We start from the raw sequence: 21,369 nt of genomic DNA, 5'->3' as shown, positions 1-21,369 counted from the left end.
CTTCATCACCTGGTCTCTATGTTGTCCTTCAGCATCTTTCAGTATCATATTCCCTCTCACCCTCTATTATAGCCATGTTAGCCTTCTTCATTCGCCTAGGATAGGCCATACTCCTTACCTCCATCATGTTTGTTTTAGTCCCTTTGCCCGTAGTAGTCTTCTCTCTCTTCTTCCTCAGTGAATGCCTGAGATCATTCTTGAGATCTTAGTTTGTCATTGCTTCCTAGAAAATTTTTCCCTTGCTGTCTGATGACATCAAGGCACTGTGTTATGTGCTTCTGCTCCTATGCCATAGTAAACACCAGTACCATGTACATTTTCCTTTGTAACACTAAACACAGTCTCAGTGCTAGAGCTAATTGGGTATTTAACTTGAGTGATGACTCTTTTTTTTGTTAGATTATAAATTTCATGAAGGTATGACCTTATAGATTTTATTCACCACTGTATTCCTGGTACCAGGCACTTAACAAATATTTATTTAATAAATTCATAAATAAGTTAGTTTTACAAGTGAGAAAACAAAAAGGCTAGAGGAATAAAGTGTGATGTAATCGATTTGTTGCCATTTACACTAGAACAAGTCTCCTGAATCTTTTCCCATTATTCTCCCCACCCTATGCCCTTCGTAATTGAAATTCAGAAAGAAACCAAGACCAAACCAAACCAAATTTAGGTACAAAACACATTTTTAAGCTGATTCTAATGAACATGATTTCACTTTTCTCATAGGTGCTGCTCGATTTGTCTCATTCATTGATCCATTTATTTATTTCACTTTACATGCACAAAATTAAGTATAGTCTTTGACTCCTGATGGACTCTCCTTATTTGTTCATGCATATCGGTCTTTTCTCTAATTAAGTGGTTTTTTGTTTGTTTTTGAGAATATAGTATAACCCATACTAAACACAAAAACTATAATCTTGAAAATACTCTGGGCTTCTTACATGGTTTAGCACCTTACTGAATGGTATGCTAATAACTTCCCTATTTTCCAAAGTGTGTGTGAGTGTGTGTGTGCCTTCCTGCAAAATGAAGAGATTCTATGGATTTGCATACTTTTCAACACTTTTATTGTCAAACTTCTACATATTTTTAAATCTAATTGGTTGACAATGATATCTCATTGTGATCCTTGTTTGTAGTTGATCAATAATGAGTTTGAATCATCTAAATTTGATATTCTATCGATTTGTTTTATTCTGAGGTAGATAGGCCAAAGTTCATTCTTCTCCACAAAGCAGAATAATTCAGTATCCTGTAAATCATGAAAACAAGAGCAAAAAAAGAATCTTTCAAATCACCATATTGTGATAAGCCATTTTTACGACACTAATTAAAAGCATATTATTTTTGAAGGTATAATATAGAATTTAATGATTATCACATTTTTACCCACAATAATTGTTCCTTTTTACTTTGAGGACTGATAGTGGAATGGGTTTTGTTTAAGAATTTGGTCTACTATTAAACATGTAGGATTCTACTGGCTTAATAAACTTAATAATTAGGAAATACCTGGCTCCGAGGTGATAGAAATGAATAATTTGTCTATACATATGTGTGTACTGAGTTCACTGGGTCTGGGATATGTGTATAAGTGTTCATGTCTGTGAGTGTGCTCATGTGTTTACATATAAGTAATAAAATCAATGTTATGGCAACATATATATAGCACCTGATCTATCCTATAATTAACTGGCATTTAGTGGAAAAAATACAAGTTTAATCTAAATATACATTTTAAAAGGTAGTCTACATCTTCATTATTGAAACTTTTTCTCTTATAAATGATGTCAAATCTTTGACATTAGAATAATCATAAAGAATCTAAAATATGTTTTTACTTATTTAGCTACATTATTTAGCAGATAGATATTATTTTCAACCTCTTGTGGGAAATTGTTATAGAGACCAAATTAATGTGCTATTGACATTAAGTAAGATTGGCTCTGTTTATCTCAGGACCTGTAACCTGCAGGTCAATGGGTAATCTAGTATCAGAAGAACTTCTCTAAATCATTTTCATCTAAATATTAGCTAAAGAAGGGAAAGTATGTATGTGTCCATATGCACACATACATGTGCTTGTTCTTACTGTACTAATTCTTTTTTAACTAATGAAACAGCTTTTTACAGCCAGGTAGCAGGTATCCCAAACACCCTTTCCAGAAAGTCAGGAGGTTTCAAAGGTGTCGTTGGGAAGCTATAACTCCCAGAGTGTAAATACTTTATAGGAGAAGACATTGGTCAGTGTGAATTCTGGTAATAGCCTATGCTGGATCAAAAGTCTGCATTTCCAGCCAGTTACTAAAGTCAGTGCCGATCGACAGTCCCAGGGCTGTTTAATTTTTTACCATGGCAATCATCAAGGCTTCCCTTTTCCCTCTCGTTTATTTACATTAATAAATGGAATCTTAGCTGCTATGCTCAGAACCAGTTTATGAAGCCAAACACCTTTTCAGTGTCAAGTAGAGCTCAAGTCATTGACTCTTTGTTTTCTCAGATAATTTCAAACATGTGTACCGAATCATGTATAGTGGACCTGCTCAGAAAGAATTCTGACTGTATTTGGTGTACAAAGTTTAATACCAGCCGCCAGACCTACATATTTTGATGCTGGCCAAGATGTTGAGTATTTGTGTATAAAAATGATGGGAAAACTATGCCTCATTCAGAGTCCAAATTTCTTCCAGCCATTAGTCTTAACAGATATTTTGTATTTTGGTTATAGTACAATAGAATAAAAATTATTAAGTGGGAAGAACAGGTCATCACACAAAATAGGCTCATTGAAAGAATAATTGTAAGGATGACAAAGAACGAATATAATTGCTAGTCATCTGTAACTGATCTCATCTCACATCTCCAAATCACCTCTTGCCATTCTTCATATAAATCTATGTATTCTACTATTAAAACCAGAGATGAGGTCATTTTATACTTTCATACAGATGTTATTGAAAATATATCATAGCTTTGTAAACAAAAAATGAGACTAGTGAATTGGGGAAAGTTTAGATGTCACACTTTAGTCATTTATACAAAAGCATATTTTTGGCATAAAATATGTGAATATTTCTTTCACCTTGCTTCAACTAGATTATTCAGACAAGCCTTCATTATGTGATAGAATTCTCATTTACATTTCAGACCTGAGGCAAAATTAAATTTTCCTTTCAGATGGTGTATAATAAAATTCTACCCGTATTGTCTGTCTTCAAATCCCTTTAGATAAATGATTCTGGGAGCATTTCAAACTTCATAAAATACCTGATGGACTGGAGGAAACTAAACTCTGAAGAACTAAAGACAGCCACTTAGCACATATGTTGGTATTAAATAGCCTCAAGAAATTAAAGATCAAATGTTGAGTTTGACAGATAAGAATTTCTGGAGAAATCCTGGAAAGACTCATAAGTACTTTGTATTGGAGAGTTAAGAAATTAAACTTCTAAAAAAAAAAAAAAAATCCTGCCCTAATCATGTCTCCCTAATTATATACAATGTAGCAAGAGATATGGAATATGCTGTAGGCAAATCTTTCTAAGGAGAGAGGTGTATCAACTGGGTTGAAATTAAATGGTTGATGTATTCAGAAAATAAAATAAAAATTTAAGTGTCTACATAGGAATTTTCACTTAATTTTTAAATCAGGGAAACACAGAAGTAATATATACATAAGCAGAGGGCATTTGAAACCTGAGTACACTTTGATATAGAAAAGTCATCATGCATTCGTTGGGTCCACAAAAGTGGTCTGAATGTCATTGAGAAGCAAAAGAAGAACCTTGCTAGGTTCTATCTAGCTGAAATGCCACATCCTAAGCACTAAATAAAATTGACTGTTTATATCAGAATTCCTGTGTCAATCCAAAGCGCAAAAAAAAACAAACCCGTTGCCGTCGAGTCGATTCCAACTCATAACAACCCTATACGACAGAGTAGAACTACCCCATAGAGTTTCCAAGGAGCACCTGGTAGATTCCAGCAGTCGATCTTTTAGTTAGCAGCCCTAGCACTTAATCCCTATGCCACCAGTGTTTTCAGTATCAATCCAAAGGGGGAAGGGGAAGCGTGTCTTCCTGAATTTCGGACGAGGTACAGGTTGTGAATCATCTTGATTCTAGTGAAGAAGATTTCTGTCTAAAATATGATGGGTTGTCCCTGCAGCTGTACTGTGAGATTACTCCATTGGCACTGAACAACTGACCGTAAAGACCACTGCATTATCCTGGCTACCTGAAACTTGTGCATGTTTTGTGTAGGCTCACGCCAGGCAATTGAGGGAATTGTTCTGAGGCCTATCATTTTAGTAGCCCTTTTAGGCCTTGTGATTAGATAATGCATTTAGTACAACCTCTTAAACTTTTCATCCAGAGTGCTGAACAGAAAATTCTATCATTGCGACTACAACAAAAGGACCGATCAGGACAGTGGCAACAGATGTGGTAGATATAAAGCATGTGGAAAGGAATGAAAGATTTATCACATAAATAAGACACAGAATTGAGAATGGTAAGTCCAGTATGTAACTTAATGAATATTCAGTTATCTTCGCACAGGTCCTGGAAGATTTTATATACAAAATAAACTGTAAATATTAGCAATACAATAAATATTAGCAATACCAGCAGACCGTGAAATTCTTGCATTCCCAAGAAATAGCTTAGTACCTGGCACACTGGGGCCTTTTAAAATGAATGAAAGAAATAAAGAAGGCAATATCTGTAAGAAAAACATATTTTGAATTATCACTTATAACACCATAAACAAGAAGAAAATGCAGAATAATAACATCGGATGGGAAGAAGTTTTTGTCATATTTATTTAATACCGCTTTATAGTGCTTCAAACAGATAAACTCCTGTCTCCTATCTGACATCTCTACCATCATTTTAAAACTCCTGATTTAGGTTAGGTGCCACCGTGATATGTTTTTGATTAGTGTGAAGATAAAACACACTTTTATGATTAAAATTATGTGGCAAATTAATATGTATCATCCACCAACAATTATGTTTTATTAGCCATCCCATTTAAGAAATATCTGGGAATTGAATAAAGGAGAGCTCTTTGTTGTATGATTTTCTCATTCAGCTCAATTAAATATAATTTTCATTTTGTGGCAGTAAGTAAATTGTTGGATGGGATTAGTGGTGAACCCTTAAAAGAATGCATTCCAAGAGCATTTAGTGTTGGAGCTTTTTGATACTAAAATAGAATTCCGAGGTAAATATAATTGAAGATGTGTACTGTACTAACCATTACTGGGAACTTGAACTACAAAATACCTTGCCTAATAACAAACAAGTGAGTGAAATTCAATGGAAAATTTTCAATTGTGTTAATTTGGACAATTCTTTGAAGCATTTTTTGTTTAATTTTCTTGACACCATCATCTGAAGTACACAGTTTAACCTAAAATGTGCAGTAAAATCTCTAAACTTCATGAGACTGAATTCAAAATAAGCGATCCAGATTCAGAAGTAGTTGTTTCCTTACATATGAGCTTACTGCAATTAATTGTAATGCTGCCTATTATACTCAATTTACAAGGAACTCAGAAAATAGTGAGATACAGAGTTAGATATAATCAAGGGCAGGGGAGAACTACAGAAGTAAAAAAAAAAAAAAAGAAATCTCGGGACATTCCTAAGAATCAGATTAAAGGATATATCTAGTACTCAACTAAAGGATGAATACCTTCAGAAAATAAGTGAAAGATGGGGATTTAAATTATAAATGAAACAGCAGTATAAAAGTTTTTTTTTTTCCCTTTCTTTCTTTTTTTTTTTTTTTGAGAAACTATGAAAGAGGCTTCTCACCCTCGAAGTAAGAAAGTAAAGGGACATAAGCAATCATCTCCATTTATCCTTAAGAGAGGCATGAGAAGAATTTTACTGGGCAGGGAAGAATTTCAGTTTAATTTATAATCATTCTTTCTAGTTTATTTTCTTCTCCAGGGCACTCTGTGACCTCCACTTGTTGTTGTTGTTAGGTGCCATCGACTCAGTTCTGACTCATAGCGACCCTATGTACAACAGGACCAAAAACTGCCTGGTCCTGTGCCATTCCCACAATCGTTGTTATGCTTGAGCCCATTGTTGCAGCCACCGTGTCAATCCATCTCTTTGAGGGTCTTCCTCTTTTTTGCTGACCCTCTACTTTACCAAGCATGATGTCCTTCTCCAGGGACTGATCCCTTCTGATAACATGTCCAAAGTATGCGAGACATACTCTCGCCATCCTTACCTCTAAGGAGCATTCTAGTTGTACTTCTTCCAAGACAGACTTGTTTGTTCTTCTGGCAGTCCATGGTGTATTCAATATTCTTCCTCAGCGCCACAATTCAAAAGCTTCAGTTCTTCTTTGGTCTTCCTTATTCATTGCCCAGCTTTCATATGCATATGAGGCAATTGAAAGCACCACGGTTTGGGTAGAGGCACCTTAGATCTCAAGGTGACATCTTTGCTTTTCAACGCTTTAAAGAGGTCTTTTGCAGCAGATTTGCCTAATACAATGTGTCTTTTGATTTCTTGACTGCTGCTTCCATGGGTGTTGATTGTAGACCCAAGTAAAATGAAATCCCTGACAACTTCAGTCTTTTCTCTGTATATCATGATGTTGCTTATTAGTCCAGTTATGAGAGTTTTTTATGTTGAGGTGTAATCCATACTGAAGGCTGTGGTCTTTGATCTTCATCAGTAAGTGCTTCAAGTCCTCTTCACTTTCAGCAAGCAAGGTTGTGTCATCTGCATAACACAGGTTGTTGATGAGTCTTCCTCTGATCCTGTTGCCCTGTTCTTCTTCATATAGTATAGCTTCTAGGATTATTTGCTCAACATACGGATGGAATAGGTATAGTGAAAGGATACAACCCTGATGCACACCTTTCCTGACTTTAAACCACACAGTGTCCCCTTCTTCTTTCCGAATGACTGACTCTTTATCTATGTACAGGTTCCTCATGAGTGCAATGAATTGTTCTGAAATTCCCATTCTTTGCAATGTTATCCATAATTTATCATGATCCACACAGTGGAATGCCTTTGAACAGTCAATAAAGCGTATGTAAACATCTTTCTGGCATTCTCTGCTTTCAGTTAGGATCCACCTGACATCAGCAGTGATATCGCTGGCTCCACGTCATCTTCTGAATCCAGCCTGAATTTCTGGCAGTTCCCTGTCAATATACTGCTGCAGCCGCTTTTGAATGACCTTCAGCAGAATTTTACTTGCGTGTAATGTTAACGATATTGCTCAAGAATTTCCACATTCAATTGAACCACCTTTCTTGGGGATATGCAAAAATATGGATGTCTTCCAGTCAGTTGGTCAGGTAGCTGTCTTCCAAATTTCTTGCCATAGAAGAATGAGCACTTCAGCACTACATGCATTTGTTGAAACATCTCAATTGATATTCTGTCAATTCCTAGAGCCTTGTTTTTTCCAATGCCTTCAATGAAGCTTAGATTTCTTCCTTCATTACCATTAGTTCCTGATCATATGCTACCTCCTGAAATGTTTCAGTGTCAACCAGTTCTTTTGGTATAGTAACTGTGTATTTTTTCCATTTTCTTTTGATGCTTCCTACGCCTTTAATATTTTCCCTGTAGAATCCTTCAGTATTGCAACTCAAGGCTTGAATTTTTTCTTTGGTTCTTTCCACTTGAGAAATGCCAATTGTGTTATTCCCTTTTGGTTTATTATCTCCAGGTCTTTGCACATGTCACCATAATACTTTACCTTGTCTTCTTGAGCCACCCTTTGGAATCTTCTGTTCAGCTCTTTTACTTCAACATTTCTTCCTTTTGCTTTAGCTGCTTGATGTTCAAGAGCAAGTTTCAGAGTCTCTTCTGACCTCCATTTTGGTCTTTTCTTTCTTCCCTGTCTTTTTAGGGATCTCTTGCTTCATGTGTGATGTCCTTGTTATCATTCTACAACTTGTTTGGTCTTCAGTCTGCTCTTCCCACACATGTGTCAGTTCGTTGTACCGTGGGAGCTTCCCTGTTGCTGTGATGCTGGAAGCTATGCCACCAGTACTCAAATATCAGCAGGGTCACTCATGGTGAACAGATTTCAGTTGAGCTTCCAGACTAAGACAGACTATGAAGAAAGACCCAGTGATCTACTTCTGAAAAGAATTAACCAGTGAAAACCTTATGAATAGCAGCAGAATGTTGTCTGATATAGTGCTGGAAGATGAGCCCCCCAGGTTGGAAGGTACTCAAAAAATGATTGGGAATTAGCTACCTCCTCAAACTAGGGTTGACCTTAATGACGTGGATGGAGTCAAGAGTTCAGGACCTTCATTTTCTGATGTGGGATGACTCAAAATGAGAAGAAAGAGCTGCAAACATCCACCAATAATAGGAACATGGAATATAAGAAGTATGAATCTAGAAAAATTAAAAATTGTCAAAAATGAAATGGAACACCTAAGCATCAACATTCTAGGCATTTTTGTTGTTGTTATTAAGTGCCATCAAGTCACTTCTGACTCATAGCAACCCTATTTACCACAGAACGAAACACTGCCAGGTCCTGCACCATGTTCACAATCATTGTTACGCTTGAGCCCATTGTTGCAGCCATTGTGTCAGACCATCTGTTTGAGGGTCTTTTTCCTCTTTTCTGCTGATCCTGTACTTTATCAAGCATGATGTCCTTCTCCAGGGGCCAATCCCTCCTGACAATATATCCAAAGTATGTAAGATGTAGTCTCGCCATCCTTGCTTCTAAGGAGCATTCTGGTTGTATTTCTTCCAAGACAAATTTGTTCATTCTCCTGGCAGTACATGGTATATTCAATATTCTACACCAACACCACAATTCAAAGGCACCAATTCTTCTTTAATCTTCCTTTTTCATTGTCCAGATTTTTCATGCAAATAATGCAATTGAAAATAACATGGCTTGGGTAAGGCATACCTTAGTCTTCAAGGTGAGATCTTTGCTTTTCTACACTTTAAAGAGGTCTTTTGCAACAGATTTGCCCAATACAATGTGTCTTTTGATTTCTTTACTGCTGCTTCCATGGATGTTGATTGTGAATCCAGGTAAAATGAAATCCTTGACGACTTCAATCTTTTTCCTGTTTATCATAATGTTGGCTTATTGGTCCTGGCCATTAGTGAGCTTAAATGGACTAGTATTGGTCATTATGAATTGTACGACCATATGTTTTACTATGCCAGCAATGACAACTTGAAGAGGAATGGCATTGCATTTATTGTCAAAAAGAACATTTTAAGATTGATCCTGAAGTACAATGCTGTCAGTGATAGCATAAGAGTCATATGCCTACAAGGAAGACCAGTTAATATGACTATTATTCAAATTTATGCACCAACCGCTAAGGCCAAAGATGAAGCAATTGAAGATTTTCACCAACTTCTACAGTCTGAAATTGATTGAACATGCAATCAGGATGCTTTGACAATTACTGGTGCTAGGAATGAGTAAGTTGGAGACAAAGAAGAAGGACTGGTAGTTGGAAAATATGGTCTTGGTCATAGAAATGGAGATTGCATGATAGAATTTGGCAAGACCAACAACTTCTTCATTGCAAATACCTTTTTTCACCAACATAAATGAAAGCTATACATGTGGACCTTGCCAGATGGAATATACAGGGATCAAATTGACTACATCTGTGGAAAGAGATGATGGAAAAGCTCAATATCATCAGTCAGAACAAGGCCAGGGGCCAACTGTGGAGCAGACCATCAATTACTCATATGCCAGTTTAAGATGAAACTGAAGAAAACTAGAAAAAGTCCACAAAAACCAAAGTACGACTTTGAGCATATCCCACCTGAAGTTAGAATCTCAAGAATAGATTTGACAAGTTGAACACTAATAACTGAAGACCAGATGAGTTGTGAAATGACCCCCAGACAATGGGAAAAATACTATTTTGATAGAATTTACAGGACCAGATAACTCATTGGCTAGAGAGGCCAAGAGACAAGGATAGAATCATAGCTCTGATCTTTTAAAAAAAAAAAGGTGAAGGGAGATGAAAACATCACTTATAAAAATAGAGGTTAGAGAAAAAGGAGCGAATTTGCAGGTAATGAGATCACATTTGAAAATATGGCACTAGGGCTCAGGATAAGGATGCTGGGTGGCACAAGCAGTTTGCAGTCAGCTGCTAGCCTAAAAGTTGGAGGTTTGAATCTAGCTGCTGGCTCTATGGAAGAAAAGTCCTGGTGAAATCCTTCTGTAGACCGTAGCCAAGAAAACTCTGTGAAGGTTTCTACTCTGTAACACATCGGGTAGCCATGATTAGGGTGCCAACTCCATGACAACTAGCGATACCAACAAGGCTCAGAATGGAAACCATAGCTAAATATCTAAATTGAGAAGAAAATCATCCACATATCCATGATAAGTAATGCTGTGATTTTTGGTTGCATTTTCTAAGGTGGAGCTTTTAGAAAGAAGATCAAATAGGCCCAGAGTTACATGTTTGAGGAGACCTACATTTAGGACATTGAACTCTAAAGAGAAAGCAGAGAAATGTAAGTAGAAAAGGCAGTTCATAATTGAGGGAAAACCATGAGAAGCCAATAAAAGACCAAGTAGAAGGGGAATATTCTAGATATAGACTGGATAATCAATAAAGATTGACAGAAAGGCTCAAAAGGAGTGAAAAGACTAAAGATGAAGAAATAGGAGCATCAGTCATGAAACAAAATGCTAAGGAAGCTGTGAAGAGAATAAGTGACGTCATAAGTGGAGGACCATTTACTGTGATAATGGTCGTAGGAGATGCAGATTGATAGAGATCGGAGGAAATTGTGAGATGGAAAAGGAAATTAAAGGTGCTCTGTTTTCTCCTCATATGAGGATTGAGAATAGAAAAAAGTTTAGAAAAGTGATATGAGAATGTAAGCACGGATATATGAGAAACGACAGGGAATTTATAAATGAAATTATAGGACATATAAATGTGGTGGCAGTTGGCCTCAGTCCATAGCTTTCTTGAACAACACTAGGCAGTCTGGGAGCAGGATCAGTAAACCTGAGATAAGTGTGATGGGAGGACAGAGGCCTAAGGGAATCACATCCCAGTAAAGTAGTTACTAAAATCCCTAGCAGAGGCATAGCCTGTCAGGTTTAACACTCATTCAGCACTGACCTTCTGATCACGTACACAACAAACAAGGCGATGAAGGCTCTCCAGCAAAGGGCTTCTCCTAGCTGTTGAAGAGAAGTGTTGAGTCCCCAAAAGAGCCTCTTTCATTTTTTCTTTCTTTTTTTGCATATGTGTACTTAATTGAATTAAAGTATGTATATATGAGAAACTAGGTCAATATGACTATTTCCCCTAGTTTATAGTGAAGGGGAAAAAAAAAAAAAACATGAAATGGCATAAGACTGTATTTCTTTGTGTGGTGGTCTAACTTTCTCCTGTATATTCTGAGCTGATAGAATTTTCTAATTTCTATAAGTAATTTCATTCATACATCTAGAATTGAAGTTTTCTTAAAAGGCCTGAGGGGAAAATCTGGAAATTATTTTTTGTTGTTTTTCCCTTGACAGACTATTTCACTTTTATTGGCTTCATGAGTTGGGGAATATTTGATAACAAGGCAAAACTCAAAGGGGTGAACTTTATTACTCTCATTCATTTTGCTCCAGGGTCAAAGAGAGTTGAAACATTTATCTCTGTAGTGTACCTTCTACAGACACTCATTCCACGGGCACAGACTCCTGGACACATAGGAGGATTCACACTCCTGAGGTAAAACTTTGCTTAATACCACATCTACCATGTTACTGGGCTACTGACCTTTTTAATTAATATGAACAATAGTGATAAAAAATTGATTTAGTAAAAGGTATTGGAAATTATAAAGCCCTCTGAAAATGTTATTTAAAAAAAAAGAAGAAGAAGAAGCCTTAAGACATGCTCAAGGCACAAATCAAAGATTTAGAACTAAAGGAGCAAAAAAAAAATTAATTTTACATTGTTTAGAAAACAATGACCAGAGAAAATAAGTAATTCTCAGATTGCTGAAAATTTGTAACTAGAACCCAAATCTTCTGTTTCCTGGAATAATGCTCTTTCTATAATTCCAAAGAAGTGACAATAATTCTGAAGTAATAATAACAATAAAGATCAATGTCAAATCGATCTGTGTCTTAATGAACACAGTCAAAATCCACAATTAATAGTAAAATCTTTAAACTAGTACCAAACTCCAAATGTATTTAATTTTGGTCCTCGCTATTCTTTTTAACTGCTTGATTTTTTTCAGTTTACTGAATTTCCCCCACACCTCACGAATGCTAATCTGTGGCACAGAGGTTTGCCCCAGATTGTTTTTACTTCAAAGTCCATTATTTTTTTTTCCCCCCTATGGAATTACTCCTCCCATATCCTGCATAATTGCATTATTTTTAATTATGTTAATATTTCCTAGCCCAAATTTCTTTCATTCATATGCATTCTCTTCACTTTACTAAACATGCTTCTTAGATTTACCTATGATGAAATTTTGTGTGGGTGTTTATGTCTTTTGTTGCCTCTACTTTCTAGTGACATAAATACCCCTTTATTGGAAGAAGGGCTCAAATTGTGTTTTTCTTGATTTCTTGCAATAACATCTTGCAAAGCAATACTATATGGATTCTGTGTTCTTCAAAGAAGATGTCATTCTCATTCTAGGTAGACTGTTAATGTATGTTCTGAAAGTCCAGTGAACCAGGTTAAACCTGAAGCACAGAGAACTTGTCTTGACCATTATTATCAAAGGCATTGGGGACAATAAAATCGGCTGTTTCAAAGATGTGATGTCAGATGCTGTGATCCAATATATTCTCTACATGCTGGTTTGACATATTCTTTTTTTTTTTTTTTTAATGAACCAATTTAATGAGGTTGTCAGTTAATTGGGTTCTAGAAATTTAACTTAATGTAGATATTATTGGATTGACTTACAGTAACTATACAACAACTTTTCTACTTTTCTTGGCATCATCTTGTTCTCTTATCTTTACCTTATTTCTATTCCATCTCTATGTTTATCTCTGTCTCTATCTTTTTTACCGCTATCTTTCTTGGATACCATCCTTTTCCTACACATCAGGATTTTGACATTTTGGTTTGAAATAAATGGAATTCTCACACTGAAAGAGCAATTTATGACTATAAGCAACAAAATGCAGAATAAGAGCTCTGGGGTCGATTGACAATAATGATAACAACTATCATCCCCTAGAGCCATTTCCTGCTACTTAAAGGGGCAGTATCCCTTATAGAAGGAATGCATGTTTGGTTCTTTAAAGTGTGACTCCCTTGGAAAAAAATATTACGGTGATTGTTGCAAGTATAAGCATATTGTCTTTGGCTCTTTGAAATGAAAGCAGTTTCATTTCACTTAAGAAATTTAAATTGGTAACATTTGAATCAATGTGTAGTTAAACCTTCCAAGGAATAAAGAAAAGTTCTTAGTCTCCATTTCTGCTACCATTATCTAGGCCTGGATTTACCACCCTGGTTCTTAGGACAAAGCCCTGCTTATGTTGTTTACACCTTATCCAAACATACTCTTCAGATTTACCAGAATAATTGCTCTCAAACTTCGTAGTGGTCATATATACCTTCTTTCTGAACCTCCACTAGCATCCAGTAGGTTAGCATATAAGATATAAATTTAATAGATTTTATAAAATCTATTAAAAAATTAATATAACATCTTTTAGGCTGGTACTAAGGAGCCCTGGTGGCACAGGCTTTACATTAACACTCAGCTGGTAACCCAAACGTTGTCAGTTAGAATCCACCAGCCTCTCCAAGGGACAAAGATGCGGCAGTCAACTTCCATAAAGATTGCAGCCTTGGAAACCCTATGCCACAGTTCTACTCTGCCCTATAGGGCCATTATGAGTCGGAATTGACTGGGTGGCAATGGATACAGGTAACCTGGTAGTCAGTGTATTAACATACACTGCCTTTATAGAAAAATGGAATACACCCTTGAAGTTTGAAAAAAAAATTAGAAAATAAGGGCAGAAAACAATTGCTTACAAAAGCTGACATTTATTCTACTGTCATGAGAAGCTGTATATAACTTTATTAGGATGGGTTTTTGTACGAATTGAATCATAAGAAGATAGCTATAATGATCATCAGTTTTTTTTGTCCCTCTCTCCCCTTTCCTTTTCTTGGGTAACTTTCCTTTCCCACTCTTAGTCCACGCACAGAATCCTAGTTAGTGAAATCAAAGTACATCATATTTCTGAACACAGTCACTAGTTCAGGTTTAGTTATACTGGGTCCTCCCTGCAATTTTGCTAGAACTGTCTAGAAAAAGAGTCCATAGGTAGTATACATGGTTAACATGTTTGGCTGTTAACCAAAAGGCTGTCAGTTTGAGTCCACCCAGTGGTGCCTTGGAAGAAAGGCAGGGTGATCTATTTATGAACAACCAGCCATTGAAAACCTTATGGATCACAGTTCTCCTCCGACGTACAGGGGGTTGCCGTGAGTCAGAATTGACGCAAAAGAGACTTTTTTTTTTTTTGCCTAGAAAAAGACACCCCTCTGAGATCACAGATACTAAGAATCATAAAAGCTCAAAGATACAGAATTTATCTCTGTCATTCCAGAAAAAAAGCAGCTTACCTGAGACAAGGTAAGACAGAGCCAGAAGGAGTAGAAAAACATCCCTGATACCTTTTTGAACATCAGGATTCAACTGTGTCCCAAGCCATTACCCTCAGATGGAAAAACTTCTTTATTTTTTAAAGATAAATTTGATTTACATTTTTATGACCTTCAACTATAAGATTCCTAACAAATAACTGTTATTACACATCTGCTTAGGATGACATTATTAGAGGTATTCTAAATCATTCAAGAATTTTTTAAGGTAGCTTTAAAAAACATGAAATTTTGATAAATAATGCTTGATTTCCCCCACATATCTCTCAGCTTGTCATACTGTGGGGGCTTGCCTGTTGTTATGGTACTAGAAGCTCTGCCACTGGTATTCAAATACCAGCAGGATCACCCATGACAGGTTTAAGCTGAGCTTCAAGACTAACACAGACTAGGAAGAAGGATCTGGTAGTCTATCTCTGAAAAAACAAGCCATTGACAATCTTATAAATAGCAACAGATCATTATCTGATATAGTACTGGAAGATGAGCCCCACAGGTTAGAAGATGACTGGAGAAGAGCTGCCTCCACAAAGTAGAGTCAACCTTAATGGCATTGATGGAGACAACTTTCAGCATCTTCATTTGCTGATGAGGGATGGCTCAAAATGAGAAGAAACAGCTGTAAACATTCATAAATAATAGGAACATGGTATGCACAAAGCGTGAATCTAGGAAAATTATAAATTGTCCAGAATGAAATGGAACACATAAAGATGGATATCCTAGGCTTTAGTGAGCTAAGATGGACTGGTGTTTGGCCATTTTGAACCAGACAATCATACGATCTACTATGCCGGGGATGACAACTTGAAGAGGAATGGCATTGTATTCATCCCCAAAAAGAACATTTCAAGATCTATCCTGAAGTACAACACTGCCAGTGATAGGATAACATCCATATGCCTACAAGGAAGACCAGTTAATGCAACTATAACTCAAAATTATGCACCAAACACTAAGGCTAAGGACAAAAACGAAGAAATTGAAGGCTTTGCCAGCTTCTACACTCTGAAATTGATCAAACCTGCAATCAGGATGTATTGATAACTACTGGTGATTGGAATGCAAAAGTTGGAAACAAAGGAGAAGGGTCCATAGTTGGAAGATATGGCCTTGGTGATAGAAACTATGCCGGAGATCGCATGATAGCATTTTGCAAAACCAATGATTACTTCATTGCAGATACCTTTTCTCAGCAATATAAATAGTGACTCTGTACCTGCACCTCACCAGATGGAATACGTGGGAATCAAATTGACTACATCTATGGAAAGAGACAATGGAAAAGCTCAATATCATCAATCAGAATAAGGCCAGGGGCCGAATGAAGAACAGACCATCAATTACTCATATGCAAGTTCAAATTGAAGCTGAAGAAAATTAAAACAAGTCCACAAGAACCAAAGTACAGCCTTAAGTATATCCTACCTGAATTTAGAGATCATCACAAGAATAGATATGATGAATTTAACACTAATGACCAAAAACCAGACAAGTTGTGAAATGACATCAGGGACATCATACATAAAGAAAGAGGGTGTTAAAAAGACAGTAAAGAAAGAAAAGACCAAAATGGATGTCAGAAGAGACTCGGAAATGTACTCTCTACGTTGAGTAGCTAAAGCAAAAGGAAGAAAAGATGAAGTGAAAGAGCTGAACAGAAGATTTCAAAGGGTGGCTAGAGAAGACAGATTAAAGCATTATGATGACACGTGCATTGACCTGGGAGATAGAAAAACAGAAGGGAAGAATGTGGCCAGCATTTCTCAAGCTGAAAGAATTGAAGAAAAAATTCAAGCTTTAAGTTGCAACATTGAAGGGTTCGATATGAAAAATATTAAACATGCAAGAAACATCAAAAGAAGATGGAAGAAATACACAGAGTTGCTATACCAAAAATAATCAGTGGACATTCAACCAATTCAGGAGGTAGCACAAAATCAGGAACTGATTGTACTGAAGGAAGAGGTCCAAGGTACACTGAAGGCATTGGTGGCAAACAAGGCTCCAGGAATCGATGGAATCTCAATTGAGATGTTTCAAAAAATGCATGCAGTGCTGGAAGTGCTCACTCGTCTATGCCAAGAAATTTGGAAGACAGCTTCCTGGGTAACTGACTGGAATGGAAGCATATTTATGCCTTTTCAAAAAAAAAAAAAAAAAAGATCCAATTGGATGCAGAAATAATTGAACAATATCATTAATATCACGTGCCAAGTAAAATTTTGCTGAAGATCATTCAAAATCGGCTACAGCAACACATCAAGAAGGAGCTGCCAGAAATTGAAGCCAGATTCAGAAGAGGATGTGGAATAAGGGATATCATTGCCGATGTCAGGTGGATTCTGGCTGAAAGCAGAGAATACCAGAAAGATATTTACCTGTGTTTTATTGACTATGCAAACACATCCAATTGTGTGAATCATTACAAGTTATGGATAACACAGCAAAGTGTGGGAATTCCAGAACCCTAATTGTGCTCATGAGAAACCTCTACATAGATCAAGAGGCAGTTGCTCAAACAGAACAGGGGGATACTGCATAGTTTAAAGTCAGAAAGGTGTGTGTCAGGATTGTATACTTTCACCATACTTATTCAATCTGTAAACTGAGCAAATAATGAGAGAAGCTGGACTATGTGAAGAAGAACATGACACCAGGATTAGAGGGAGACTAATTAACAACCTATGTTATGCAGATGACACAGCCTTGCTTGAGGAAAGTGAAGAGGACTTGGAGCACTTACTAATGAAGATGAAAGACCACAACCTTCAGTATGTATTACAGCTCAACATAAAAGAAACAAAAATCCTCACAACTGGACCAATAAGCAATATCATGGTAAAGAGAGAAAAGATTGAAGTTGCCAGGGATTTCTTTTTACTTGAATCCACAATAAACGCCCACGGAAGCAGCAATCAATAAATCAAAAGATGCGTTGGATTGGGCAAGTCTTCTGTAAAAGTCCTCTTTAAAGTGTTATAAAGCAAAGATGCCACTTTAAGGACTAATGTGCACTTGACTCAAGCCATGGTGTTTTCAATCACCTCATATGACTGTCAAAGATGGGCTGTGAATAAGGAAGACGGAAGAAGAATCCATGCCTTTGAATTACAGTGTTAGCGAAGAATATTGAATATACCATGGGCTGCCAAAGGAACAAACAAATCTGTCTTGGAAGAAGTCCAGCCAGAATGCTTATTAGAAGCAAGGATGGTAAAACTGTGTCTCACATACTTTGGACGTGTTATCAGGAGGGACCAGTCCCTGGAGAAGGACATCATGCTTGGTGGAGTGGAAGGTCAGCAAAAAAGAGGGAGACCCTGGGTGAGCTGGATTGACACAGTACCTGTAACAATGGGCTCATGCATAACAACAGTTGTGAGGATGGTAGGACTGGGCAGTGTTTCGTTCTGTTGTATCCAGGATTGCTATTAGCTGGCACCGACTTGATGGCACCAGACAACAACAACATTACTTGATTTACTGCGTATAACCCCGCCCGCTGCTGTCAAGTCAATTCTGACTCATAGCAACTCTATAGGGCAGGGTAGAACTGCCCTATAAAGCAATTTTAAATAAATACCATCCTCAAAAAAGTATAAGTGTTCATACAATGATTTTTTAAAATTATTATTGACCTCTGGTTGTAACACTTGGTGTTTTAAATTTCAATGATTTTTTTTTTAATTAATAGATTTTCAATCACTTAGCTAAATTATTTTTTTAATGTGAAAATATATTTAATGCAACATCTCTTTCCAAACTCTGGCTTCTCATATTCCCTGTTCTTTCCCGTCAAATAAGTGGAATTCACCTATTAAACTCTTGGGTAGATTCCCAAAGATTTTTATCCATAGACAAGTAAATATGGTTCTATAGACACTCACCTTTTTTTTTTTTTTTTTGTGAAAGGTAGCATACTATATACATTGCCCTTCCTCTTCCTGCGTTTGACATATATGCCAATAATTCCCAAGTTTATGAATTGTAAGCCAGGGCTATCTGCTTTATTCCAGACCCATATTTCCAACCACCAGCCTAGATTGACTCTGTGGCAACTAGTACTGATAATTGTCTTTGTTTTTTTTTTTTAGGCTTCGTGGCTCAGTGGTTAAGAGCTTGGCTGCTGGAAAATGGCCGGCAGCTCAAATCTACCAGCTGCTCCTTGGAAACACTGTAGGGCTGTTCTACCCTGTCATGTAGAGTCTCTGTAAGTTGAATTGGCTGAACGACAACAGGTTTTGGTATATAATAAAACCAAAAACCAGGCCCCTTGCCGTCGAGTAGGTTCCAACTCATAGCGACCCTCTAAGACAGAGTAGAACTACCCCACAGGATTCTCAGTGAGAGACTGGTGGACTCGAACTGCTGACCTTTTGGTTAGCAGCCAAGCTCTTAACCACTGCGACACCAGGGTTCCTGGATCTATAATAGGCATTTCAAATTCAATTTCTCTAAAATCGATCTCTTGACCTTCCCCCAAACCAGTTCTATGTTTAGTTTTCTTCATCTAGGCCAATGACCACTACCTTCTATTTGCTCAGGCAAGTGATATCAAATTTCTTTTTACTTTTCACTCCCACAACAGTTCCAACAAATGTTATTGTCTCTACTTCAAGATACACCCTGAAGACAACTGCCTATCATCTCCACTGCCACACTGATAAAAGCCACCATTATCTTTTCCCTGGATTTTTTGCAGTAACTTTTGACCTTATCTCCCTGGATTTTTTGCAGTAACTTTTGACCTTATTTCCCTGAAGCCTACTCTCAATACAACAGCCAAAGTCTACTATTTCATGTAAGACCCTACATGGTCTTCCCTTGTTACTTCTCTGACCACATCTCTTACTAATATGCTTCTTGTTCTCACTACTTCAGCCTCATGGATTCTTTCTGTTCCTCTAACATGGACAGCACCCTAGTGCCTGAGGCCTTTGCTCTGTTTCTTCTGCCTAGAATATTTCTCCCTATATAACCACATACGCAGCCTTGGTGGCACACTGGTCAAGCTCTCAGTTGCTAACTGAAAGGTCAGTGGTTTTAACCCACCAACCACTCCACATGAGGAAAGATCTGGCAATCTTCTCCTGTGAAGATTACAGCCTAGGAAGTCTTCTGGGGCAGTTCTACTCTGTCATACAGGGTTGCTATGAGTCCACTCGATGCCACACACACACACACACAAAAAAAAAAAAAACAACGTGAACCCACGTAATTTGTTTCCTCTTTTTCTTCATGTCCTTACCAAATGTCTCATTCACAGTGAGGTATCTCTTGGCCACCCTATATGAAATGTTATCCCCAGCCTGACATTCTATAGCTCTCTCTCTGCTTTAGCATTTTTCCTTGGCCTTTGTTACCATCTAACATACTCTATCTCATACTTCTGGAAGGTGTACTTTATGAGGGTGTGAATCTTTGTTTTGTTCGTTTTACTATCCCAAGTATCTGCATCAATGCCTGGCACATATTAGTTGCTCAATAACTTTTTGTTGAATGAATGTATGCAATAAACAAATTAACGGGACTTTTTAATATCAATACATACATAAGGTTCTTATTTAACAGCTGCCTAGTATTCTGCTGCAATAGTTTTCGTTAATTAACTAGTCCTCTACCAGATATTTAAGATTTTTTTATAATATTAAACTCAAATAAAAATTCTTCAAAATAAGCTCATTAACTTGTACAAAAATTTGTGAATGTTTCTGCAGCTTTTGTTCTTTTTTATGAACGTACGTGAAAACTTTTCTCCTTTTCCTATTCCCTAAAATAGTTTAAATAGCATCAGTATTATCTGCTTTTTAAAATTTGGATAGGGTTCTCTTGCCAAAGTCTCAGTGCCTGTACTTTGTCAGGGAATATGCCTTTGACAAATTTCACTAATTCTTATGTAGAAATATGTTCAAGGTTTTCTATCTAATATGAAGTGAATTCTATAAATTACATTTTCTTAGAAAATCCTTAATTTCAATGAGATTTGCAAATGAATTTACACAGAATTGATTAAAACTACTCTTTAATTTTTTTCTGTGTGTCGTTATTGATATTAGTTGTCGTCGAGTGACCTCTGACTCATGGCAACCTTACATATAACAGAACGTAACATTGCCTGGTCCTGTACTATCTTCATGATCCTTGGTATGTTTGAGTCCATTGTTGCAACTATTGTGTCAATCCGTCTCATCAAGGGTCTTCCTCATTTTTGCTGACCCTCTGCTTTATGAAACATGGTGTCCTTTTCTGGCGATTGATCTTTCCTGATGACGTGTCTAAAGTAATTGAGCTGAAGTCTCTCTGTCCTTGCTTATAAGGAGCACTCTGACTGCAATTCTTCTAAGATTGATTTGTTTGTTCTGGCAGCCCAGGGTACGTTCATTGTTCTTTTCCAGCACCACAATTTAAATGCATCAATTCTTCTGTCTTCTGTTTTCATTGCCCAGCTTTCTCAAGCATATGAAGCAACTAAAAAGACTGTCTCTTGGGTCAAACAGCTCACTTAAGTTATCAAAGTGGCACCTTTACTGTTTAAAACCTTAAAGAGGTCTTTTGTAGTAGATATGCCCAATGCAATATATTGTTTGATTTTTTGATTGCTATTTCCATGAATATTGGTTGTTGATCCAAGTAGAATGAAATTCTTGACAACCTCAATTCCTTCTTCATTGCCATGATATTGC

This window comes from Loxodonta africana, chromosome 1, assembly GCF_030014295.1.
Source record: "Loxodonta africana isolate mLoxAfr1 chromosome 1, mLoxAfr1.hap2, whole genome shotgun sequence".
Taxonomy (NCBI): domain Eukaryota; kingdom Metazoa; phylum Chordata; class Mammalia; order Proboscidea; family Elephantidae; genus Loxodonta; species Loxodonta africana.
This window is presented reverse-complemented; position numbering follows the sequence as displayed.